The 13,218-nt window shown below is 57.6% G+C and overlaps 1 long non-coding RNA gene across 1 annotated transcript; it reads right to left on the bottom strand.

Moving 5' to 3' along the window:
* Nucleotides 1–2,613: 2,613 nt before the first annotated feature.
* Nucleotides 2,614–12,215, bottom strand: LOC105467398 (uncharacterized). Its single transcript, XR_978802.2, has 4 exons — nt 12,101–12,215; nt 5,652–5,757; nt 4,157–4,250; nt 2,614–3,347 (listed from the first exon to the last, which is right to left on the bottom strand). It is a non-coding gene; the product is annotated as an uncharacterized lncRNA (long non-coding RNA).
* Between the last annotated feature and the right edge of the window lie 1,003 nt (nt 12,216–13,218).

Raw genomic sequence — 13,218 nt, 5'->3', positions numbered from 1 at the left:
TGGGTGACCCGCCCCAGCTGGCCCGAGGGGCTCCCCCACTGTGGGGGTCCAAGGCCACAGAGCTCTCCTGGCCTGGTTAAGGATAGCTTCACCCTGGACCTCCCTGACATTATCCAGGGCTTGGACTTCAGCCGGGCCCATCCACCCCATGGCATCTGAGTGCCTGGAAGGCGCTGCTAGGCAGGCAGGGCCAGCAGCCCGTGGCTGGCTGGGAGGGACTCCAGAAGTCACAAGCCCAGCCCCTCACTTCTGAAATCTTGGCACAAGGGGCCAGCTCTGAAAACCACTGGAAATACAGTTTTCCATGGCATCCTCTGAGCGTGCATCTGCGCACAGCGAGCAAAGCGTGTTCACGCGGGAAATGATGACCCAGGGTTTTTTTTTAAAATCAACGTGAGTTTGTATCATTTGTTGACAAAATATTAAAATGTCCATAGGTTTCGGCATAGGCATGTCCTACCCCAGAAGGTCTATGCTTTTATTCAGAAAGCATCCACCTAGCAGGCACTGGGACCACACAGACCCGTAAGAGGAAGGAGGGCTGCGAGGGAGGCGCCGAGGCAGGGCCTGGCTGGGAAAGCCTCTCTTGGAGAACCCCTGAGGGAGCTGCAAGGTGAGCACCCCAACCTCTGCCTTCAGCCCTGCCAGGTAGTGGGGCCAGAACAATCGCCGACCCAGACAGAAGCGAGGGGGCGAGGAGAGTGCCTGTGTCCAGTACTGCCATGACTCCCTCTTACCCTCTGTCCACTACTGGGGTGACAGCGAGCTCACAGAAGGCAGATATGGGGAGCCAAGAATCCCAACAGCATCGGGTCCCCTTGAGGATGACAGGGACCAACTTTTCTTTGTATTTCCAGTCTGCAGTTGGTCTTGGACAGAGCCCAAGGTCTCATGAGGAAGGAGCAGAGAAGCCTCTCAATGTTGCCCCAAACATCATGGGGCCCAGAAAAAGACGTCACTGAGATCCCGGGATGGCAGCGCTGGAGGGACCTAGGACATCACAAGCCCACCCTGCCCCATCTTGACCTCAGTTTCCTCATCACTGGAACCAAACATGAGCCTGAGGACCCCACAAGTCCCCGGTCACCCACCATAACGGAGTGGGGTAGGGATAGGCGAGTCCCCTGTCACCCACCATAACGGAGTGGGGTGGACATGAAGGGGTTCATTTTTGGGGACACCTTGCTAGGCCAGATATGGCTGGGCCCTTCACGTACAGCAGGGCTGTTCCCAAACCTCCCACCTGGGACAGAGGTTGGTGTTGATGCCCCAGTTTGGCCTTCTTCACACCAGGAGACACACAGATCTGGTGTCCAGCCCCTGCCCCATCACTTACAGCTGTGTGGCTTTCTGTAAGCACCTTGACCTCTCTGAGCCCGAGGCCACTGATGCCTGGAATGGGAGTGAGTCATCACTAAGTGGACTCCAGAGTCTGCAGCGGCGCCCTAGATGATGACGGCTCTGAGAAGGATTTAGAAGCTGTGAAGGACGTGCACCTGGGAGGAATCCCAGCTAGCATGGCCAGGCTCGCCCTCCCTGAGCACACAGTGATGTGAGGCGGGGACTGGGGGTGCAGACCCAGCCTAGAAGCCCAGTCCTGCCATTCATTCGCCAGGTATCTGCTCCTCTGAGAGCTCAGGGTGGGGCTAGAATGATACTGGAGACCAGCGCCAGGCCTGTGCCCCGCACATAGCAGGTGCTGGGGAAGTTCTCAACCAGAGCAGGCACAGGAGCAGAGAGGGCTTCAAGGTCACCCACGATGCAGCCCAAACACTAAGCGCTAGAAGCCTCCAGGCCCAAGAGGTCAGACCTGCATAACCCAGGGAACCACCCAGCCCTGGCCGCAGCCCCACCTCAGGGTGACCCCCAGGCTGCCACTGTGCCTGGAAACACTTGGACAGGGCACCTGGCGGGGAGCTGTGGTGCTGCTTGTGGAAAGAAGTAAAACAATGGAAGCCAGCTCATTCTGAGCTGAGTTCCTTCTTCCAGAGTGGTGATTTAGAAGGAAAAAAAACATTGCCCAAATAACAGCGGCAAAATCCTGCAATTGCCAGAGAAACAGAGGTCGGTGGCCAAGAAGGATTGCAACACAATGGCCTGGGAAGATGTTCACTCGTGCCAAGCCCTGAAGGACCAAAGCTCAGGGCACCTTCCTGGCTGCCTGGCCTGGCCCTGGGGCCTGGAACCCGGACCCCTCACCCTGGATGTTCAAGCCCTGCCCCCAGAGATGCACAGTGTGTGACTAGGGTGGCCACAGGACTCCATGGTGTGTGTGCAAGGTGGTGCCCCGGGAGACTCCCAGGAGCCTTTGGGCATGGGGGTGGGGATGGGGAGGTCTAGAATCAGGAGGTGGGGGAGGGGTTCGGACAGGTTTCGGGAATGGTTAGGGAACCAGCTGTCTGCCTCCACATTGGCACCAGTGGTCCAGGGCTGTGGGCAGGAAGCCTGGAGAAACTGAGAGGGGCAGGGGGGGCCCTGTTGGGAGACACAGGGGGAAGGGAGGGAGTCGGTCATTGCATTCCTGGAAAGAGGCCCCCAGACCCCCATGGCCCCAGCATTGTAGCCACAGCCCAGCCAGCCACCCCCGCCAGCCCTCCCGCAGCAGGCCTTCCTGGCCATCCCTGAACCGCGTGGGCCCGTGCTGCCAGGCTGACCGGACTGGCCAGCTGAGCTAGGGATCATTTCCTGGACCCATTAATCACGGGATCAGGTTCCATGTCGGCAACAACAGCTCAACCCCAGGCGAGCTGGGCTCCGAGTCTGTTGACCTCCGCTCTGATGCCCCAGCTCTCCAGGTCTTGATCAAGGTGGTGGGGTTAAAAATGGCCATCATGACTGTGTGCTGCCCACCTACTGTGTGCAGGGCCTGGGAGAACCCAGAGGAAAATGAGGCCAATGCCCAGTGAGGACCCCGGGGGCTCATGTGGGAGAAGGAGCTAGCCGGGATGTCTAACAAACGGCAGCACCCACAACTTTCAGGAGGGGCTGGTGCTCACGAACCCCACTCTGCCATTACCTCCCTCCCCAAAACCCGCATGTCTGATGCCCACGGCCCTCCCCCAGTAAAATACCGGAAAGGGAAATGAAGGAAGAGGCTGCAAGTTCATTTGATGCCCAGACCCACACACGGGGTTTGGCAAGTTTCCCAGCAAGTGAGCTCACGGTTGGGAGTGGAAGCCCCCATCCTTGGGACCAAGGTCTTGAGAGCTGCAGCTTCAGGTGCCAGCCACGGCCATCACCCCTGCAGTCCACAGCCGCTGCCACACAGTCTGAACTCCTGAGCTCCATCTTGAGTCTCCGGGCAGGAGCAGGGCTGTTCTGGATGGGCACTCTCTTCTAAGCAGGGTCTACAGAATTGCCCGTGGTGGGCAGTTGCCACTGTGGCAGGGCCTCCAGAGTGCAAGCGCTCAGATTCGTCCAGAAGCCCTGCCAGCCTCCAGAATCCTCAGATGTGGAGGACATGGCATCTGTGGGCCTCAAAGGAGAGCAGGATGGAAGGGCAGGGGGTCCACATCAGGTGTAAAGCGCAGCTCAGGCAAAGCCAGGAGCAGGAGCTGTGCCCAGTTGAGAAGCGGTGTGGTGGGCATGCAGAGAGGGCTGCAGCTAGTGACAATGTGAGCAGTGGAGTCTAGGGCAGGGTTCCAGCACTGTGGGCCCAGGAAGATCCCAGGAACGCTTGCACTATCCCGGAAATGCTCCTTTGGGGCAGAGTGGGGTGGCAAGGCCTTCCTCCTAACAGGGCTGCCACCAGATATGTGCATGCCAGGCCTCAGTGCCCTTGTACAGGGGCACACGGAAGCCCAGAGAGACGAAGCATTTCCCCAAGGCCACCCAGGGCCCTGGCCACAGAGCTGGTCCCCACGTGTTCTCCCAGAGAGATGCTGCAGCCGTCTGACCTGGCTGCCTTGCTCAGCTTGTCTGGGGGGCAGGATCTCACAGGCAACAGCCACACAGTTAGCGACTAAGGCAGTCACCAGCCCCTATGATGTCTCTGTGGGATTTAGAGAAAGGCACCTCCCCCAGGAGGAGGTAGCCCCCACCCCCCGGGGCCCACAGGAATGTGGGGATGGGCTGCATCCTAGCGCCCTCACCCCTCACTCAGCACACCCCCGCAGTGAGAATCCCGCCACCAGGGCGGCTGTATTTTAATGCTTACCATGCAGCAGGGCCTTGACAGTGGTTCCACAGGGCCCACCCGTGTACTGGATTCTGCTCGTTCAGGAGTCATTATTTGAGCAAAGTTTATCTCCCTGTAAGCAATGTACAGGAGGATCCAGTTCTGTTTTTCTCAACTGTGTATCCTAGCAACAAGTGTGCCCAGTAACAAACACTCCACAAACACCTATAAACCGAAGGGTCTCTTTTAGCCCTAAAACAACCTAATCAACCCCATTGTACAAATGAGGTTGGAGAGTTGACATGACTTGCCCCATTCATGCAGTTGCAAGTGGTGGGGCTGGAACTCCCAAAACATCCTCTTCCAGACCCACCTGAGATCCCTCTGCTGACGGGGGCAGCCTCCCAGCCAGCAAGAAAGAGAGCCCTGTTCTACCATTGACTTGTGATGTCCCTACTCACAGTTTTCCTGTGAGTTTCTCTGAGGCTCAGTTTCCCCTTCCATAATACAAGAAGTTTCAGCCCAGTAATGTCCAACATCTTTTCCTGAGAGTCCGCACTCTACAGTCTGAAACAGGAATACTAAACCTACAGCAAGCATGCCCTAGCTTGTACCCTCCGTACTCATGGCAGACATCATCAATCAATCACCAATCAATCTTTCCCACTAAGCTCATATTAAACAACAGAATCCTTCTCCACACAGTGTACAGGGCAACCATTGGATCAAAAGTAACATGTAAGATAAAACCTGTCAGGTGGCCAACATGGTGAAACCCCATCTCTACTAAAAATACAAAAATTAGCCAGATGTGTTGGTGCATGCCTGTAATCCCAGCTACTAAGGAGGCTGAGACAGGAGAATCACTTGAACCTTGGAGGTGGAGGTTGCAGTAAGCTGAGATCTTGTCACTGCACGCCAGTCTGGGCAACAGAGCAAGACTGTCTCAAAAAAAAGAAAAAAAAAAAAAAAGATAAAACCTCTCTTCCATCTCTGGCCTCCCCAAGGGAAGCCTCCATGAATGGTGACTTCTGACTCCTGCTGGCAAGGAGCCCCAGGCTGCACTGCATCCACGCCTGTCTTCCCATCAGACCAGAACCCCATGACCCAGCCACAAGACCCAGGCCCTGCAAGCACCCTCAGAAAAGTTTGCCAAATTGCTGTCTCTGATGATTCCTTATTTCTGAGTGTGTTTAATGCCAACACCTCCTTAAGTATCAACTCAGATTTCATCTCGTCTGGAAGTCCCCCTAAGATTTCCTCCCCGGTGTGAGTTAGGGATCCCTGTTGTGTCTGTTCTAACAGTCCTGCTCTCCTTCCATTGATCAACAAACACACAGTGTTGTACTTAGGTCGATGCAAAATTCATTGCGGTTTTTGCCATTATTTTCAAAGGCCAAAAACCGCAATGAATTTTGCACCGGCCTAAATATTTGTCTCTGAGTCTGTGAAGACACTGCGACCCTTCTCTGAGCCCAAAACCCCAGGCTAGAAGAAGGTGAGTGAACCTGCAGGGAGAGACAGGCCGACTCACCTGCAAGCAGGCACGGCTCATGCATTTCCTCATTGATCAGATGCATGTTTCTGGAATGCACAGGGATTCCTCCCACGCACCATCCTTGCCCTCTGGAACTTACACGCTGGTGAGGAAGAGACTATTTAAGAGACAGTTATACATGTAATTAAGGGGCCATAAGTAGGAGACTGTTTAAGAAGGGGGCTGCGAAGTGGGGGCTCCCTGAGGCTCTGATGTGTGGCCAGAGCCCACCTTCTCTCATTGGTCTTCTCAACCACCATTTTGCATAGGCCCCAAGAGGGGAGCAGGCCCAAGGGCCCTCAGCCGGGAAAGAGAAGCAGATGCGGGTACCCAGCCCCCAACTTCTCTCTGTGGTCAGACCCCACACTCGCCCTCGAGGGGAAGCACCCGGCGCCAAGCTGGGTCCCCCTGAGTCTGCCTCCAGCTGTGCTGGGGACCAGGAGACCATTCCCTGGGAAGCAAGGTGCCCTGTGGGTGGCAGTCGGCCCCAGGCTGCCGGGGCTGGTGGCAGGGCTGATTTCTTATGCAAGGGTGACTTCAGCTCCATGAAGAGGGTGGGCAGGGGCTGGCGGGGACAGGGGACAGTCCCTACTCCAGCCACACCTCGCCAGCACAAAAAGGTTGGCAGAGGAGTCTCCCCCAGGCCCCTTCCACCAGTGCCACTGGGTTCGTGCTGCCGTTGTGGTGCGGGCAGGCGCAGCGAGCAGGTCTGACAGCTCCCCCACCCACCCTCCTGCCAAATTGTACTTAATTATAATGATAAATGATGGCAGGCATCCACGACCACATCACAGAACATGACAAACACTCCACGTCGCCGAGCCAACAAGCCCCGCTCCCCCCACCGCCGTGTTTCTGAACAGGAGGCTGAGAGGGGGTTATCTGAGGCCACGGCTGGCTCCAGCGGGGCCTAGCCCAGCCTGGACCCTGCCTGCTGGCTCAGGGTAGGTACTACTGGGTAGCTGAGGGCCTGAAGCCTCGCCCAGCCCGGTGTCCCCGGGCATCACCTGCTCCTCCTAGCAAAGCCTGCCTCTGCGCATGAGACAACAGCCCACCGCCCGCGGGGAGGAGCGGAGCGAACACACTCAGCAGCCACTTTCTGGAGCCACGCCGCCCACGCAGGCGTCACCAAGGGGACTCTGAAAGGGTCTGGGGAGGCCACAAAGAGCACCCAGGGTGGGCGAGGCCTGGGGGCTCCTCTCCCTGACCGCAGCAAGTCCTCCTCACTCCACGAGGGTCGTGGGCATTCCTGGTACTGCTGGATGGAGAAAGGCATTTATCTCCCCGGGAGAAGTCCCTGATGTGGATTCCAGCTCTATGGGGTGGAGGAGGGAAGGGGCCTTTGCCTTTCTTCCTAATCATTGCCACAGGCGGGGCTCCGGAACAGTGTGCTGGGGTCCTGGTCCCACCACGTGGCCTTAACACGACTGACCGCCAAGTGCTCTGTGCGGGCGTGCGGCCTCATCCCCACCATCCGTCTGCGTGGTGAGCCTTGCAGCTTCTGAGAGACAATAATAATATGGCAGCTGCCGCGGAGGTGGCCCTTCAGCGGAGATGGGATGTGTTAGGCGGCGAACCAGGAGAGGAAGGGTGACCATGCACATGGAGCTTGTGTTTAAGGGCTCAGGGTCAAAGACGGCCTCAAACATGCATGGGTGGAAATCACCCGAGACGGGAGGCTGAGTGGCAAGGGGCTGAAGAGGGGGCTTGCCAGGGAGGGGAGTTAGCCCAGGCAGGCCCCATGGGTGGCAGGCGGATGGCAGGGAGGAGCTGCCTCCATGCTGGGGAGGGGCAAGAACCTGGCCTGTGGAGATGGGAGCAGAGATGGCAGGTGGGGTCAGTGGAGGGCAGTCACGGGACTTGGGGACACAGGGAGGTATAGCGGGAGGAGAAAGATCTGATTTGCACAACCAAGAGGATAGTGGTTCCACCTGAGAGATGGGGGTGGCCCAGAGAAGCTGGTCAGCAGGGCATTTGGGCTTTCCAACCCCCCCACCAGATGTCTCAGCACAGGCATCCAAGGGGCAGCTGGGGGCATGGGGCAGCCTGACCTCAGCAGGGAGGCCTTGGAGCCAACAGTGTTCAGCGCCTATCCATGTTCAAGAGTGGGCAAGGTGGCCCAGGCAAGGTGAGAGGCAGCGAAGACCCAGGGGCCCCTGGGCCCAGCCCCTGCAGGTCAGAAATGAATGCCCCGAGCAGAACCCCGCGCATCCCGGGTTTCTGGGCTCAGGATGAGCCTACCAGGGAGAAAGGAAACCAGAGCATGAGGTCCCAGGCACCTGGAGAAGAGAAGGTTTCAGGAGAAGAGGTGTAGATAACCATACCGAAGGCCACTGAGAGGCCTGAGAAGGGACCCCTGAGTGGCAGGACAGAGGAGCCATGCCAGTCAGGGCCCGTAAGAGACCCCAGCCCACACAAATCAGGTGACATCAGGAAAGCCTAGTAAAGAGGAGGGTTAGGAAGGTGTGGGAAGGGTGGGGGCACTGCAGGGCCTGCTTGTCTTCCAGGGTAGAGACAGCAGGGACAGCTCCTCCCCACCCAGGCAAAGAAGGATGAGGGGAGGGACGGTTACTGGAGCCTGGAACCCAAGGGTGGAATCGGGTGGAGAGGACCCAGGGAGGGTGGGTCCTTTGTTCAGGGGAGCAGCCAGCTCACGACACTTGGGCAGGGGGTGAGGGTGTTGGAGAATCAGTACCCCAACTCACTCTCTACCCTCAGTGTCTGGGCAAACCCAAGCGGAAGCCAGTGGGCCCAAGTGCCCTCCACCACCACGGGGCAACTGGGACCCCCTCAGGACACGGAGCAGGTAGCAAGCTGTGTTCTTGCAGTGGTTTCCAGGGGTGCACAGCAGCCGTGGGCAGAAGCCTGCTGCAAGGAGGAACCTTGAGTGGAAGACCTCGAATGTAGATTCTTTCACAAAAAGGAGGAAGGAGCTAGTAGGAGCTGGGGAAGCTGAGACTTGAGGGCAGATTTTGCTTTTGTTTTCTAAGTGCCTGGAGAGCATGGCTTCAGGAGCAGAGAGCAGGGACACAGTTGATTTGGAGAAGACATGGGAGGTGGTGGAACTGACAGCGTGATGAGAGGGGGCCGGAGCGGGTAGGTCTGAAGCCAGCGGCCAGGCCATGGGGAGGGCCCGGGTGAGTGTGATGGTTTGGCAGCAGGAGGTGTGGAAGGGATGGTCTGCATCAGAGGGGAGTCTGCGCCCGCCAGCCCTGCCGCCTAGCTCGGTGTGCAGCAGGCTCAGGGCTTTCCCGGGATGGGGTCCTGCCAGTTGGGGGTGGCAGTGAGGGAGCTGAGGACTGGCTCGGTGGAGCCCGCCCAGAGGGACTTGACATGGCAGGGCTGGGTGGGAGGGAAACTCAGAGAAGGTAAGTGGGGGACGGGGGCCTGGGGCAGCAAGAACCAGGTACAGGGCATCCTGAGTTGGGGGTTGGGGTACGGCCAGGGAGATGTTGGGGGACCCAGGCTTCCAGAGGCAGGGCATGCCGGTGTTGATGCAGTGTGGTATGTCACGAGAGGGATGGGGAAGCACACTGGGGAGGGCTGTGGGAGCCTCGGAGCCCAGGACTGAGAGGCCAGGGTGGTGACTGAGGCACCCACAGGGACGTGGAGACTTGGGAGACAGCCAGTGCAGGGTGAGAAGGAAGACTGAGGTAGGGCGGGGGCAGGGTGTGGCTGGTAGAAGGGTGGTCACGAAGTCCTAGGGGAGAGGAAGGCAGAGGTGTGGGGGCTGGAGCCACAAGCAGGTGGCCTGGGGTGGGAGGAGGAGGGGTGGGCCTCCCCAGAGGGGCCGGGAGGAGGGTGTTGACTAGCAAGTTGGGGGGCACTGGATGGGGCACATCCAGGCTCCCTGGGCATCCTCAGCCCACTGCACAGATGGGGAGACTGAGGCTCAGAGAGGCAGAAGATGAGTGTCCACCCCCAAGGCCTAGACCTGCGGGACCCAGAAATTCCTCTCTGAGACCCCACTTCACACACAAGTCCCCCGCTAGATTGTTTCTGCTCTTGTTGCAGGGAGGGAGAGGAACACTGGGGCAGGGGGTCCACCAAGGCCCCTGGAAAGCCCTGCCTGCAGGACCTGGGGGTCGAGGGGTGATGGGGGGGCAAGCCTAGGCCTCGCGGGGTTGGGGAGGGGGCTGTGTCTGTGTGGAGGACAGGGCATGCTGGCTGGGTGGGTGTTTGTGACCGCAGGGGTGCCTGATGTCTTTCAGGAGGAGGCTGCAATTGTGTCTCCAGGCAGTGTGGGCAGTGGGAGGGGAGATGTGGGGGCACGTGGGGTCGGCTGCTGTGGGGGCTCTCTGCAGGGGGCATGGAGGGTCCGGGGTGGCCGGGGCGGGGTGATCTGGGGTGCATCGGCAGCACGCACACACGTGAGCCTGCGTGTGGGAGGAGGGAGGATGCGGGTGGGTGGGAAGTAATTAGCTGGAGCCTGGTCTCCCTGCAGAGCCTGGACGCCAGCCCGTGTCTGGCAGCCTCATCTCTGCCTGCACCGCCCCCCACCCCTCAGTCTTACTGTGGCTCCCCCATCTGCCCCAGAGTCCCCAGCAGCCCACCGGGTACAGTCAGGCAGTCCTCACTAGGGTCCGCCCATCACTGTCAGCTGGGCTGGGGCAGGGGTCAGCACAGAGATGACGGGGGAGGGCAAAGAAGGCTTCTGGTTTATCTCTGAGGTTCACATCCCCACGCTGGCTCCTAGAAGGCACAGGGGCACCACCCAATCCAACCCATGATGGCCCATATGAGAAGCCCAAGGTGGAGGGAAGTGAAAGCACTAGTCCGGATCATACAGCAGGTGGGAACAGAAGCAGTTCTGCGGACCACCCCTGCCCCACCCACACCTCTATGCTCAGGATCCTCTGGGAAATTCAAGCTCCTGGGCCAGCCTGGGGCAACAGCTGGGCTATCTGCCTCAGGCTGGTCCTGTCTCTGCTCCTAAGGTCACGTGAAGCTTACATCTGCCCCTCTGAGGCAGCTCCTCCCCTCTCACCAACCCCAAAGGCAGCTTCCTCACAAAAACAAGGCAAACAAAGAGTTAAGAAAGGCAGGAAGGACTAACCCAGCCAGCCAAGTGCAAAGCCGAATGCCCCAGGGAAACAGGAAAGGGGCCCCAGCTCTAGGCTACAGGCTACAGGGTGGCTCCCAATTGTCCTGGAGCAAGCACAGGCCTCTGGATAGAGCCAGAGGTCATCTAGGACCTGCGAAGGTCATCTAGGACCTTATCTGCCCACACCCCTCCACTCCTTCCCACTCCATTCTATGTGATTAATATCAATTCAGTAACTCTTCAATGCAAGAAGCTAAATTGCATCCCAAACATTTCTCCATCTTCCATCATCATACGGCCATCTGCCCATCTGTCCCTACACACCTCAGTCCATGAATTCATTGGCCCCACCAGCCAGCTGATAAACATCCTGTGATTTATCCAGATGGGTCCATCCATCCATCTGTCCATCCAGCCTCCCATTCCTGTATATAATTCTGTTCATTCATTGATACAGTCAACCACTGGTCCACTGTCATCTGTCAATTCATCCAGTCATCCATGGATTCCTCTACCCACCGATCCACTATCCACCATCCACCCACAGTTCACTCATCCATCCATCCATCCATCCATCCATCAGTAGATCCAGCTAGCCAGCCAGTCAGCCACCCATGTGCCCATCCTAGGACCTTTTGCCCATTCAATCATCCATGGGTCCAGACATCCATCCATCCACCCACTCACCCATCACGAACATCAAGCACTCAGGCCCCTTCAGAAGTCTGAGGAAGGCCAAAGCCCATTTTCTTCCTGGCCTCCTCAATTGCGGCTGACCCCAAACTGTGTGTCCTTTCCCATCGCCTCTAAGCCTGCTGTCTGTGTACAGAGGTTGTTCCGTGGGTTCAGCCTCGGCCTCCCTCCTGGCCTACCAGACAGAAACCAGAAACAGCAAGTGATCCCACAACCACTTCCAGTGAAGCTGTTGAGGCCACCCTGCCCCTGGTCCCTCTGACCACATCCATGCATGATGAGCAGGGAATCTCCAATCCTCAAAACCTCCTCCCTACTTTCTGCCCATGCCCTGGATCTCATTGTAATGGCATCACATCAGCAATCATCACCCTCATGTATGTGGCACTTACTTGGGCCAGATCCTGTTCTGAGCACTCTACACATATCTGCTTAGTTGATCCTGGCCATCACCCAGTCGCCCAGTCATCCTGTGAGGCTGGCAGTGCTACTACCCCCATTTTACAGACAAGGTGCGGAGAGGTTAAGAGATGACCAATGATGCTGATGTTGACTGGGCCCTGCCTATGTGCCCGGCTATGCTATGCTTCACATGCGTTATCCACTTAATCCTCGTGGAAATGGGGTTTCCATTTCCACGAGGGTTAATGCTATCCCCATTTTACAGCCGGGTTCACTGAGTCCCAGTGAGTCATCCAAGGTCACAGACCTGGAAAGCAGGTGTGCCAGAATTTGAACACAGCGGTCTGACGCCAAAGCCCATGCGCTTCACCAGCCAGGTTTCTGCAGCTGCTGCTGTGGCTGAGATGTGCCCTGGAAATGGGGTTGTGGGGACGGTTGATGAGAGCCCAGGAAGCATTGCCCATCCCATCTGCAGGGAGCACAGGGGTCCATCGGACCCAGGGTTGGGGGGTTAGGGGGATTTGGGGTCAAAGCAGGAGTAAAGCCAAGAGGGAGGGCAGGAGGTAAGACAGAGCCAGGGCAGAGCGAAGAAGGCCACTGCCAGGGGCGGAGTGGTGACTAAGCCAAGGATCTAGCCAGGTGATAGGCAGAGGCCTCAGAGAGGGTGAGGGCCCCAGAGAGCCCCCTGGCTGAGTCAGGGTCTCAGAACTGAGTCAACTAATGGGCCTATAACAGGAGTAAGAAGTGCAGGCAGGCACTGGCATTTTCAAAACCTGTTCCAGACCTGAGCGCCGTTTGGGAGGTCTCATCAGAGCCCTACCTTAGGAGCAAATCCAGTCAGGGATACCTCAGGCAGCATTCAGGAGGCAGCAGCAGACACTGGGCACCGCTGATGCCTGGCCTCCCCAAGGCCGTGGGCATCTGGAAGTTGTAACAATTAACTTTTCCTCCTGATTATTAAAATAAGATGTAATACTGCAGAAAGTTTTGGGAAATGAAGGAAAATGTGAAGAAGGAGAAAGACTCATCTGTGACTTGTGCCCAGGAAAGCTGCAGGCTGCTGAGACGTAGCCGCTGAGATCTTAGGAAACCGCTCGGTCAGAACCAGCCTGGAGACTCCGCCAGCCCAGAAATGTGCTCACTTCCCTGAGAGGGCTGTGTAGACGCCTTCTCGGGAGAGGCAGGCTCCACACAGGCCTCCGCTTTTCACATGCTCACTCATTCCTTCACAAATGTTTATTAAGCACCTACTGTGTGCTGGACTGTGGCCTGCTGGGGGATCTCCTGGCCAAGACAGGAGTGGGGATGGTGACAGGCAATGTGGTGAATGGTGGCTTCCAGGCAAGCAGTTTCGAATCCCTGAGACCTCATACGGTACAGTTTTTGAAGATGTGATTAAATGAGGATCTTGAGGTGAAGAGATGA

This window comes from Macaca nemestrina, chromosome 7, assembly GCF_043159975.1.
Source record: "Macaca nemestrina isolate mMacNem1 chromosome 7, mMacNem.hap1, whole genome shotgun sequence".
NCBI classification, from domain to species: domain Eukaryota; kingdom Metazoa; phylum Chordata; class Mammalia; order Primates; family Cercopithecidae; genus Macaca; species Macaca nemestrina.
Note: the sequence above shows the minus strand (reverse complement) of the source record. Positions and strands in the feature narration are given on the sequence as shown.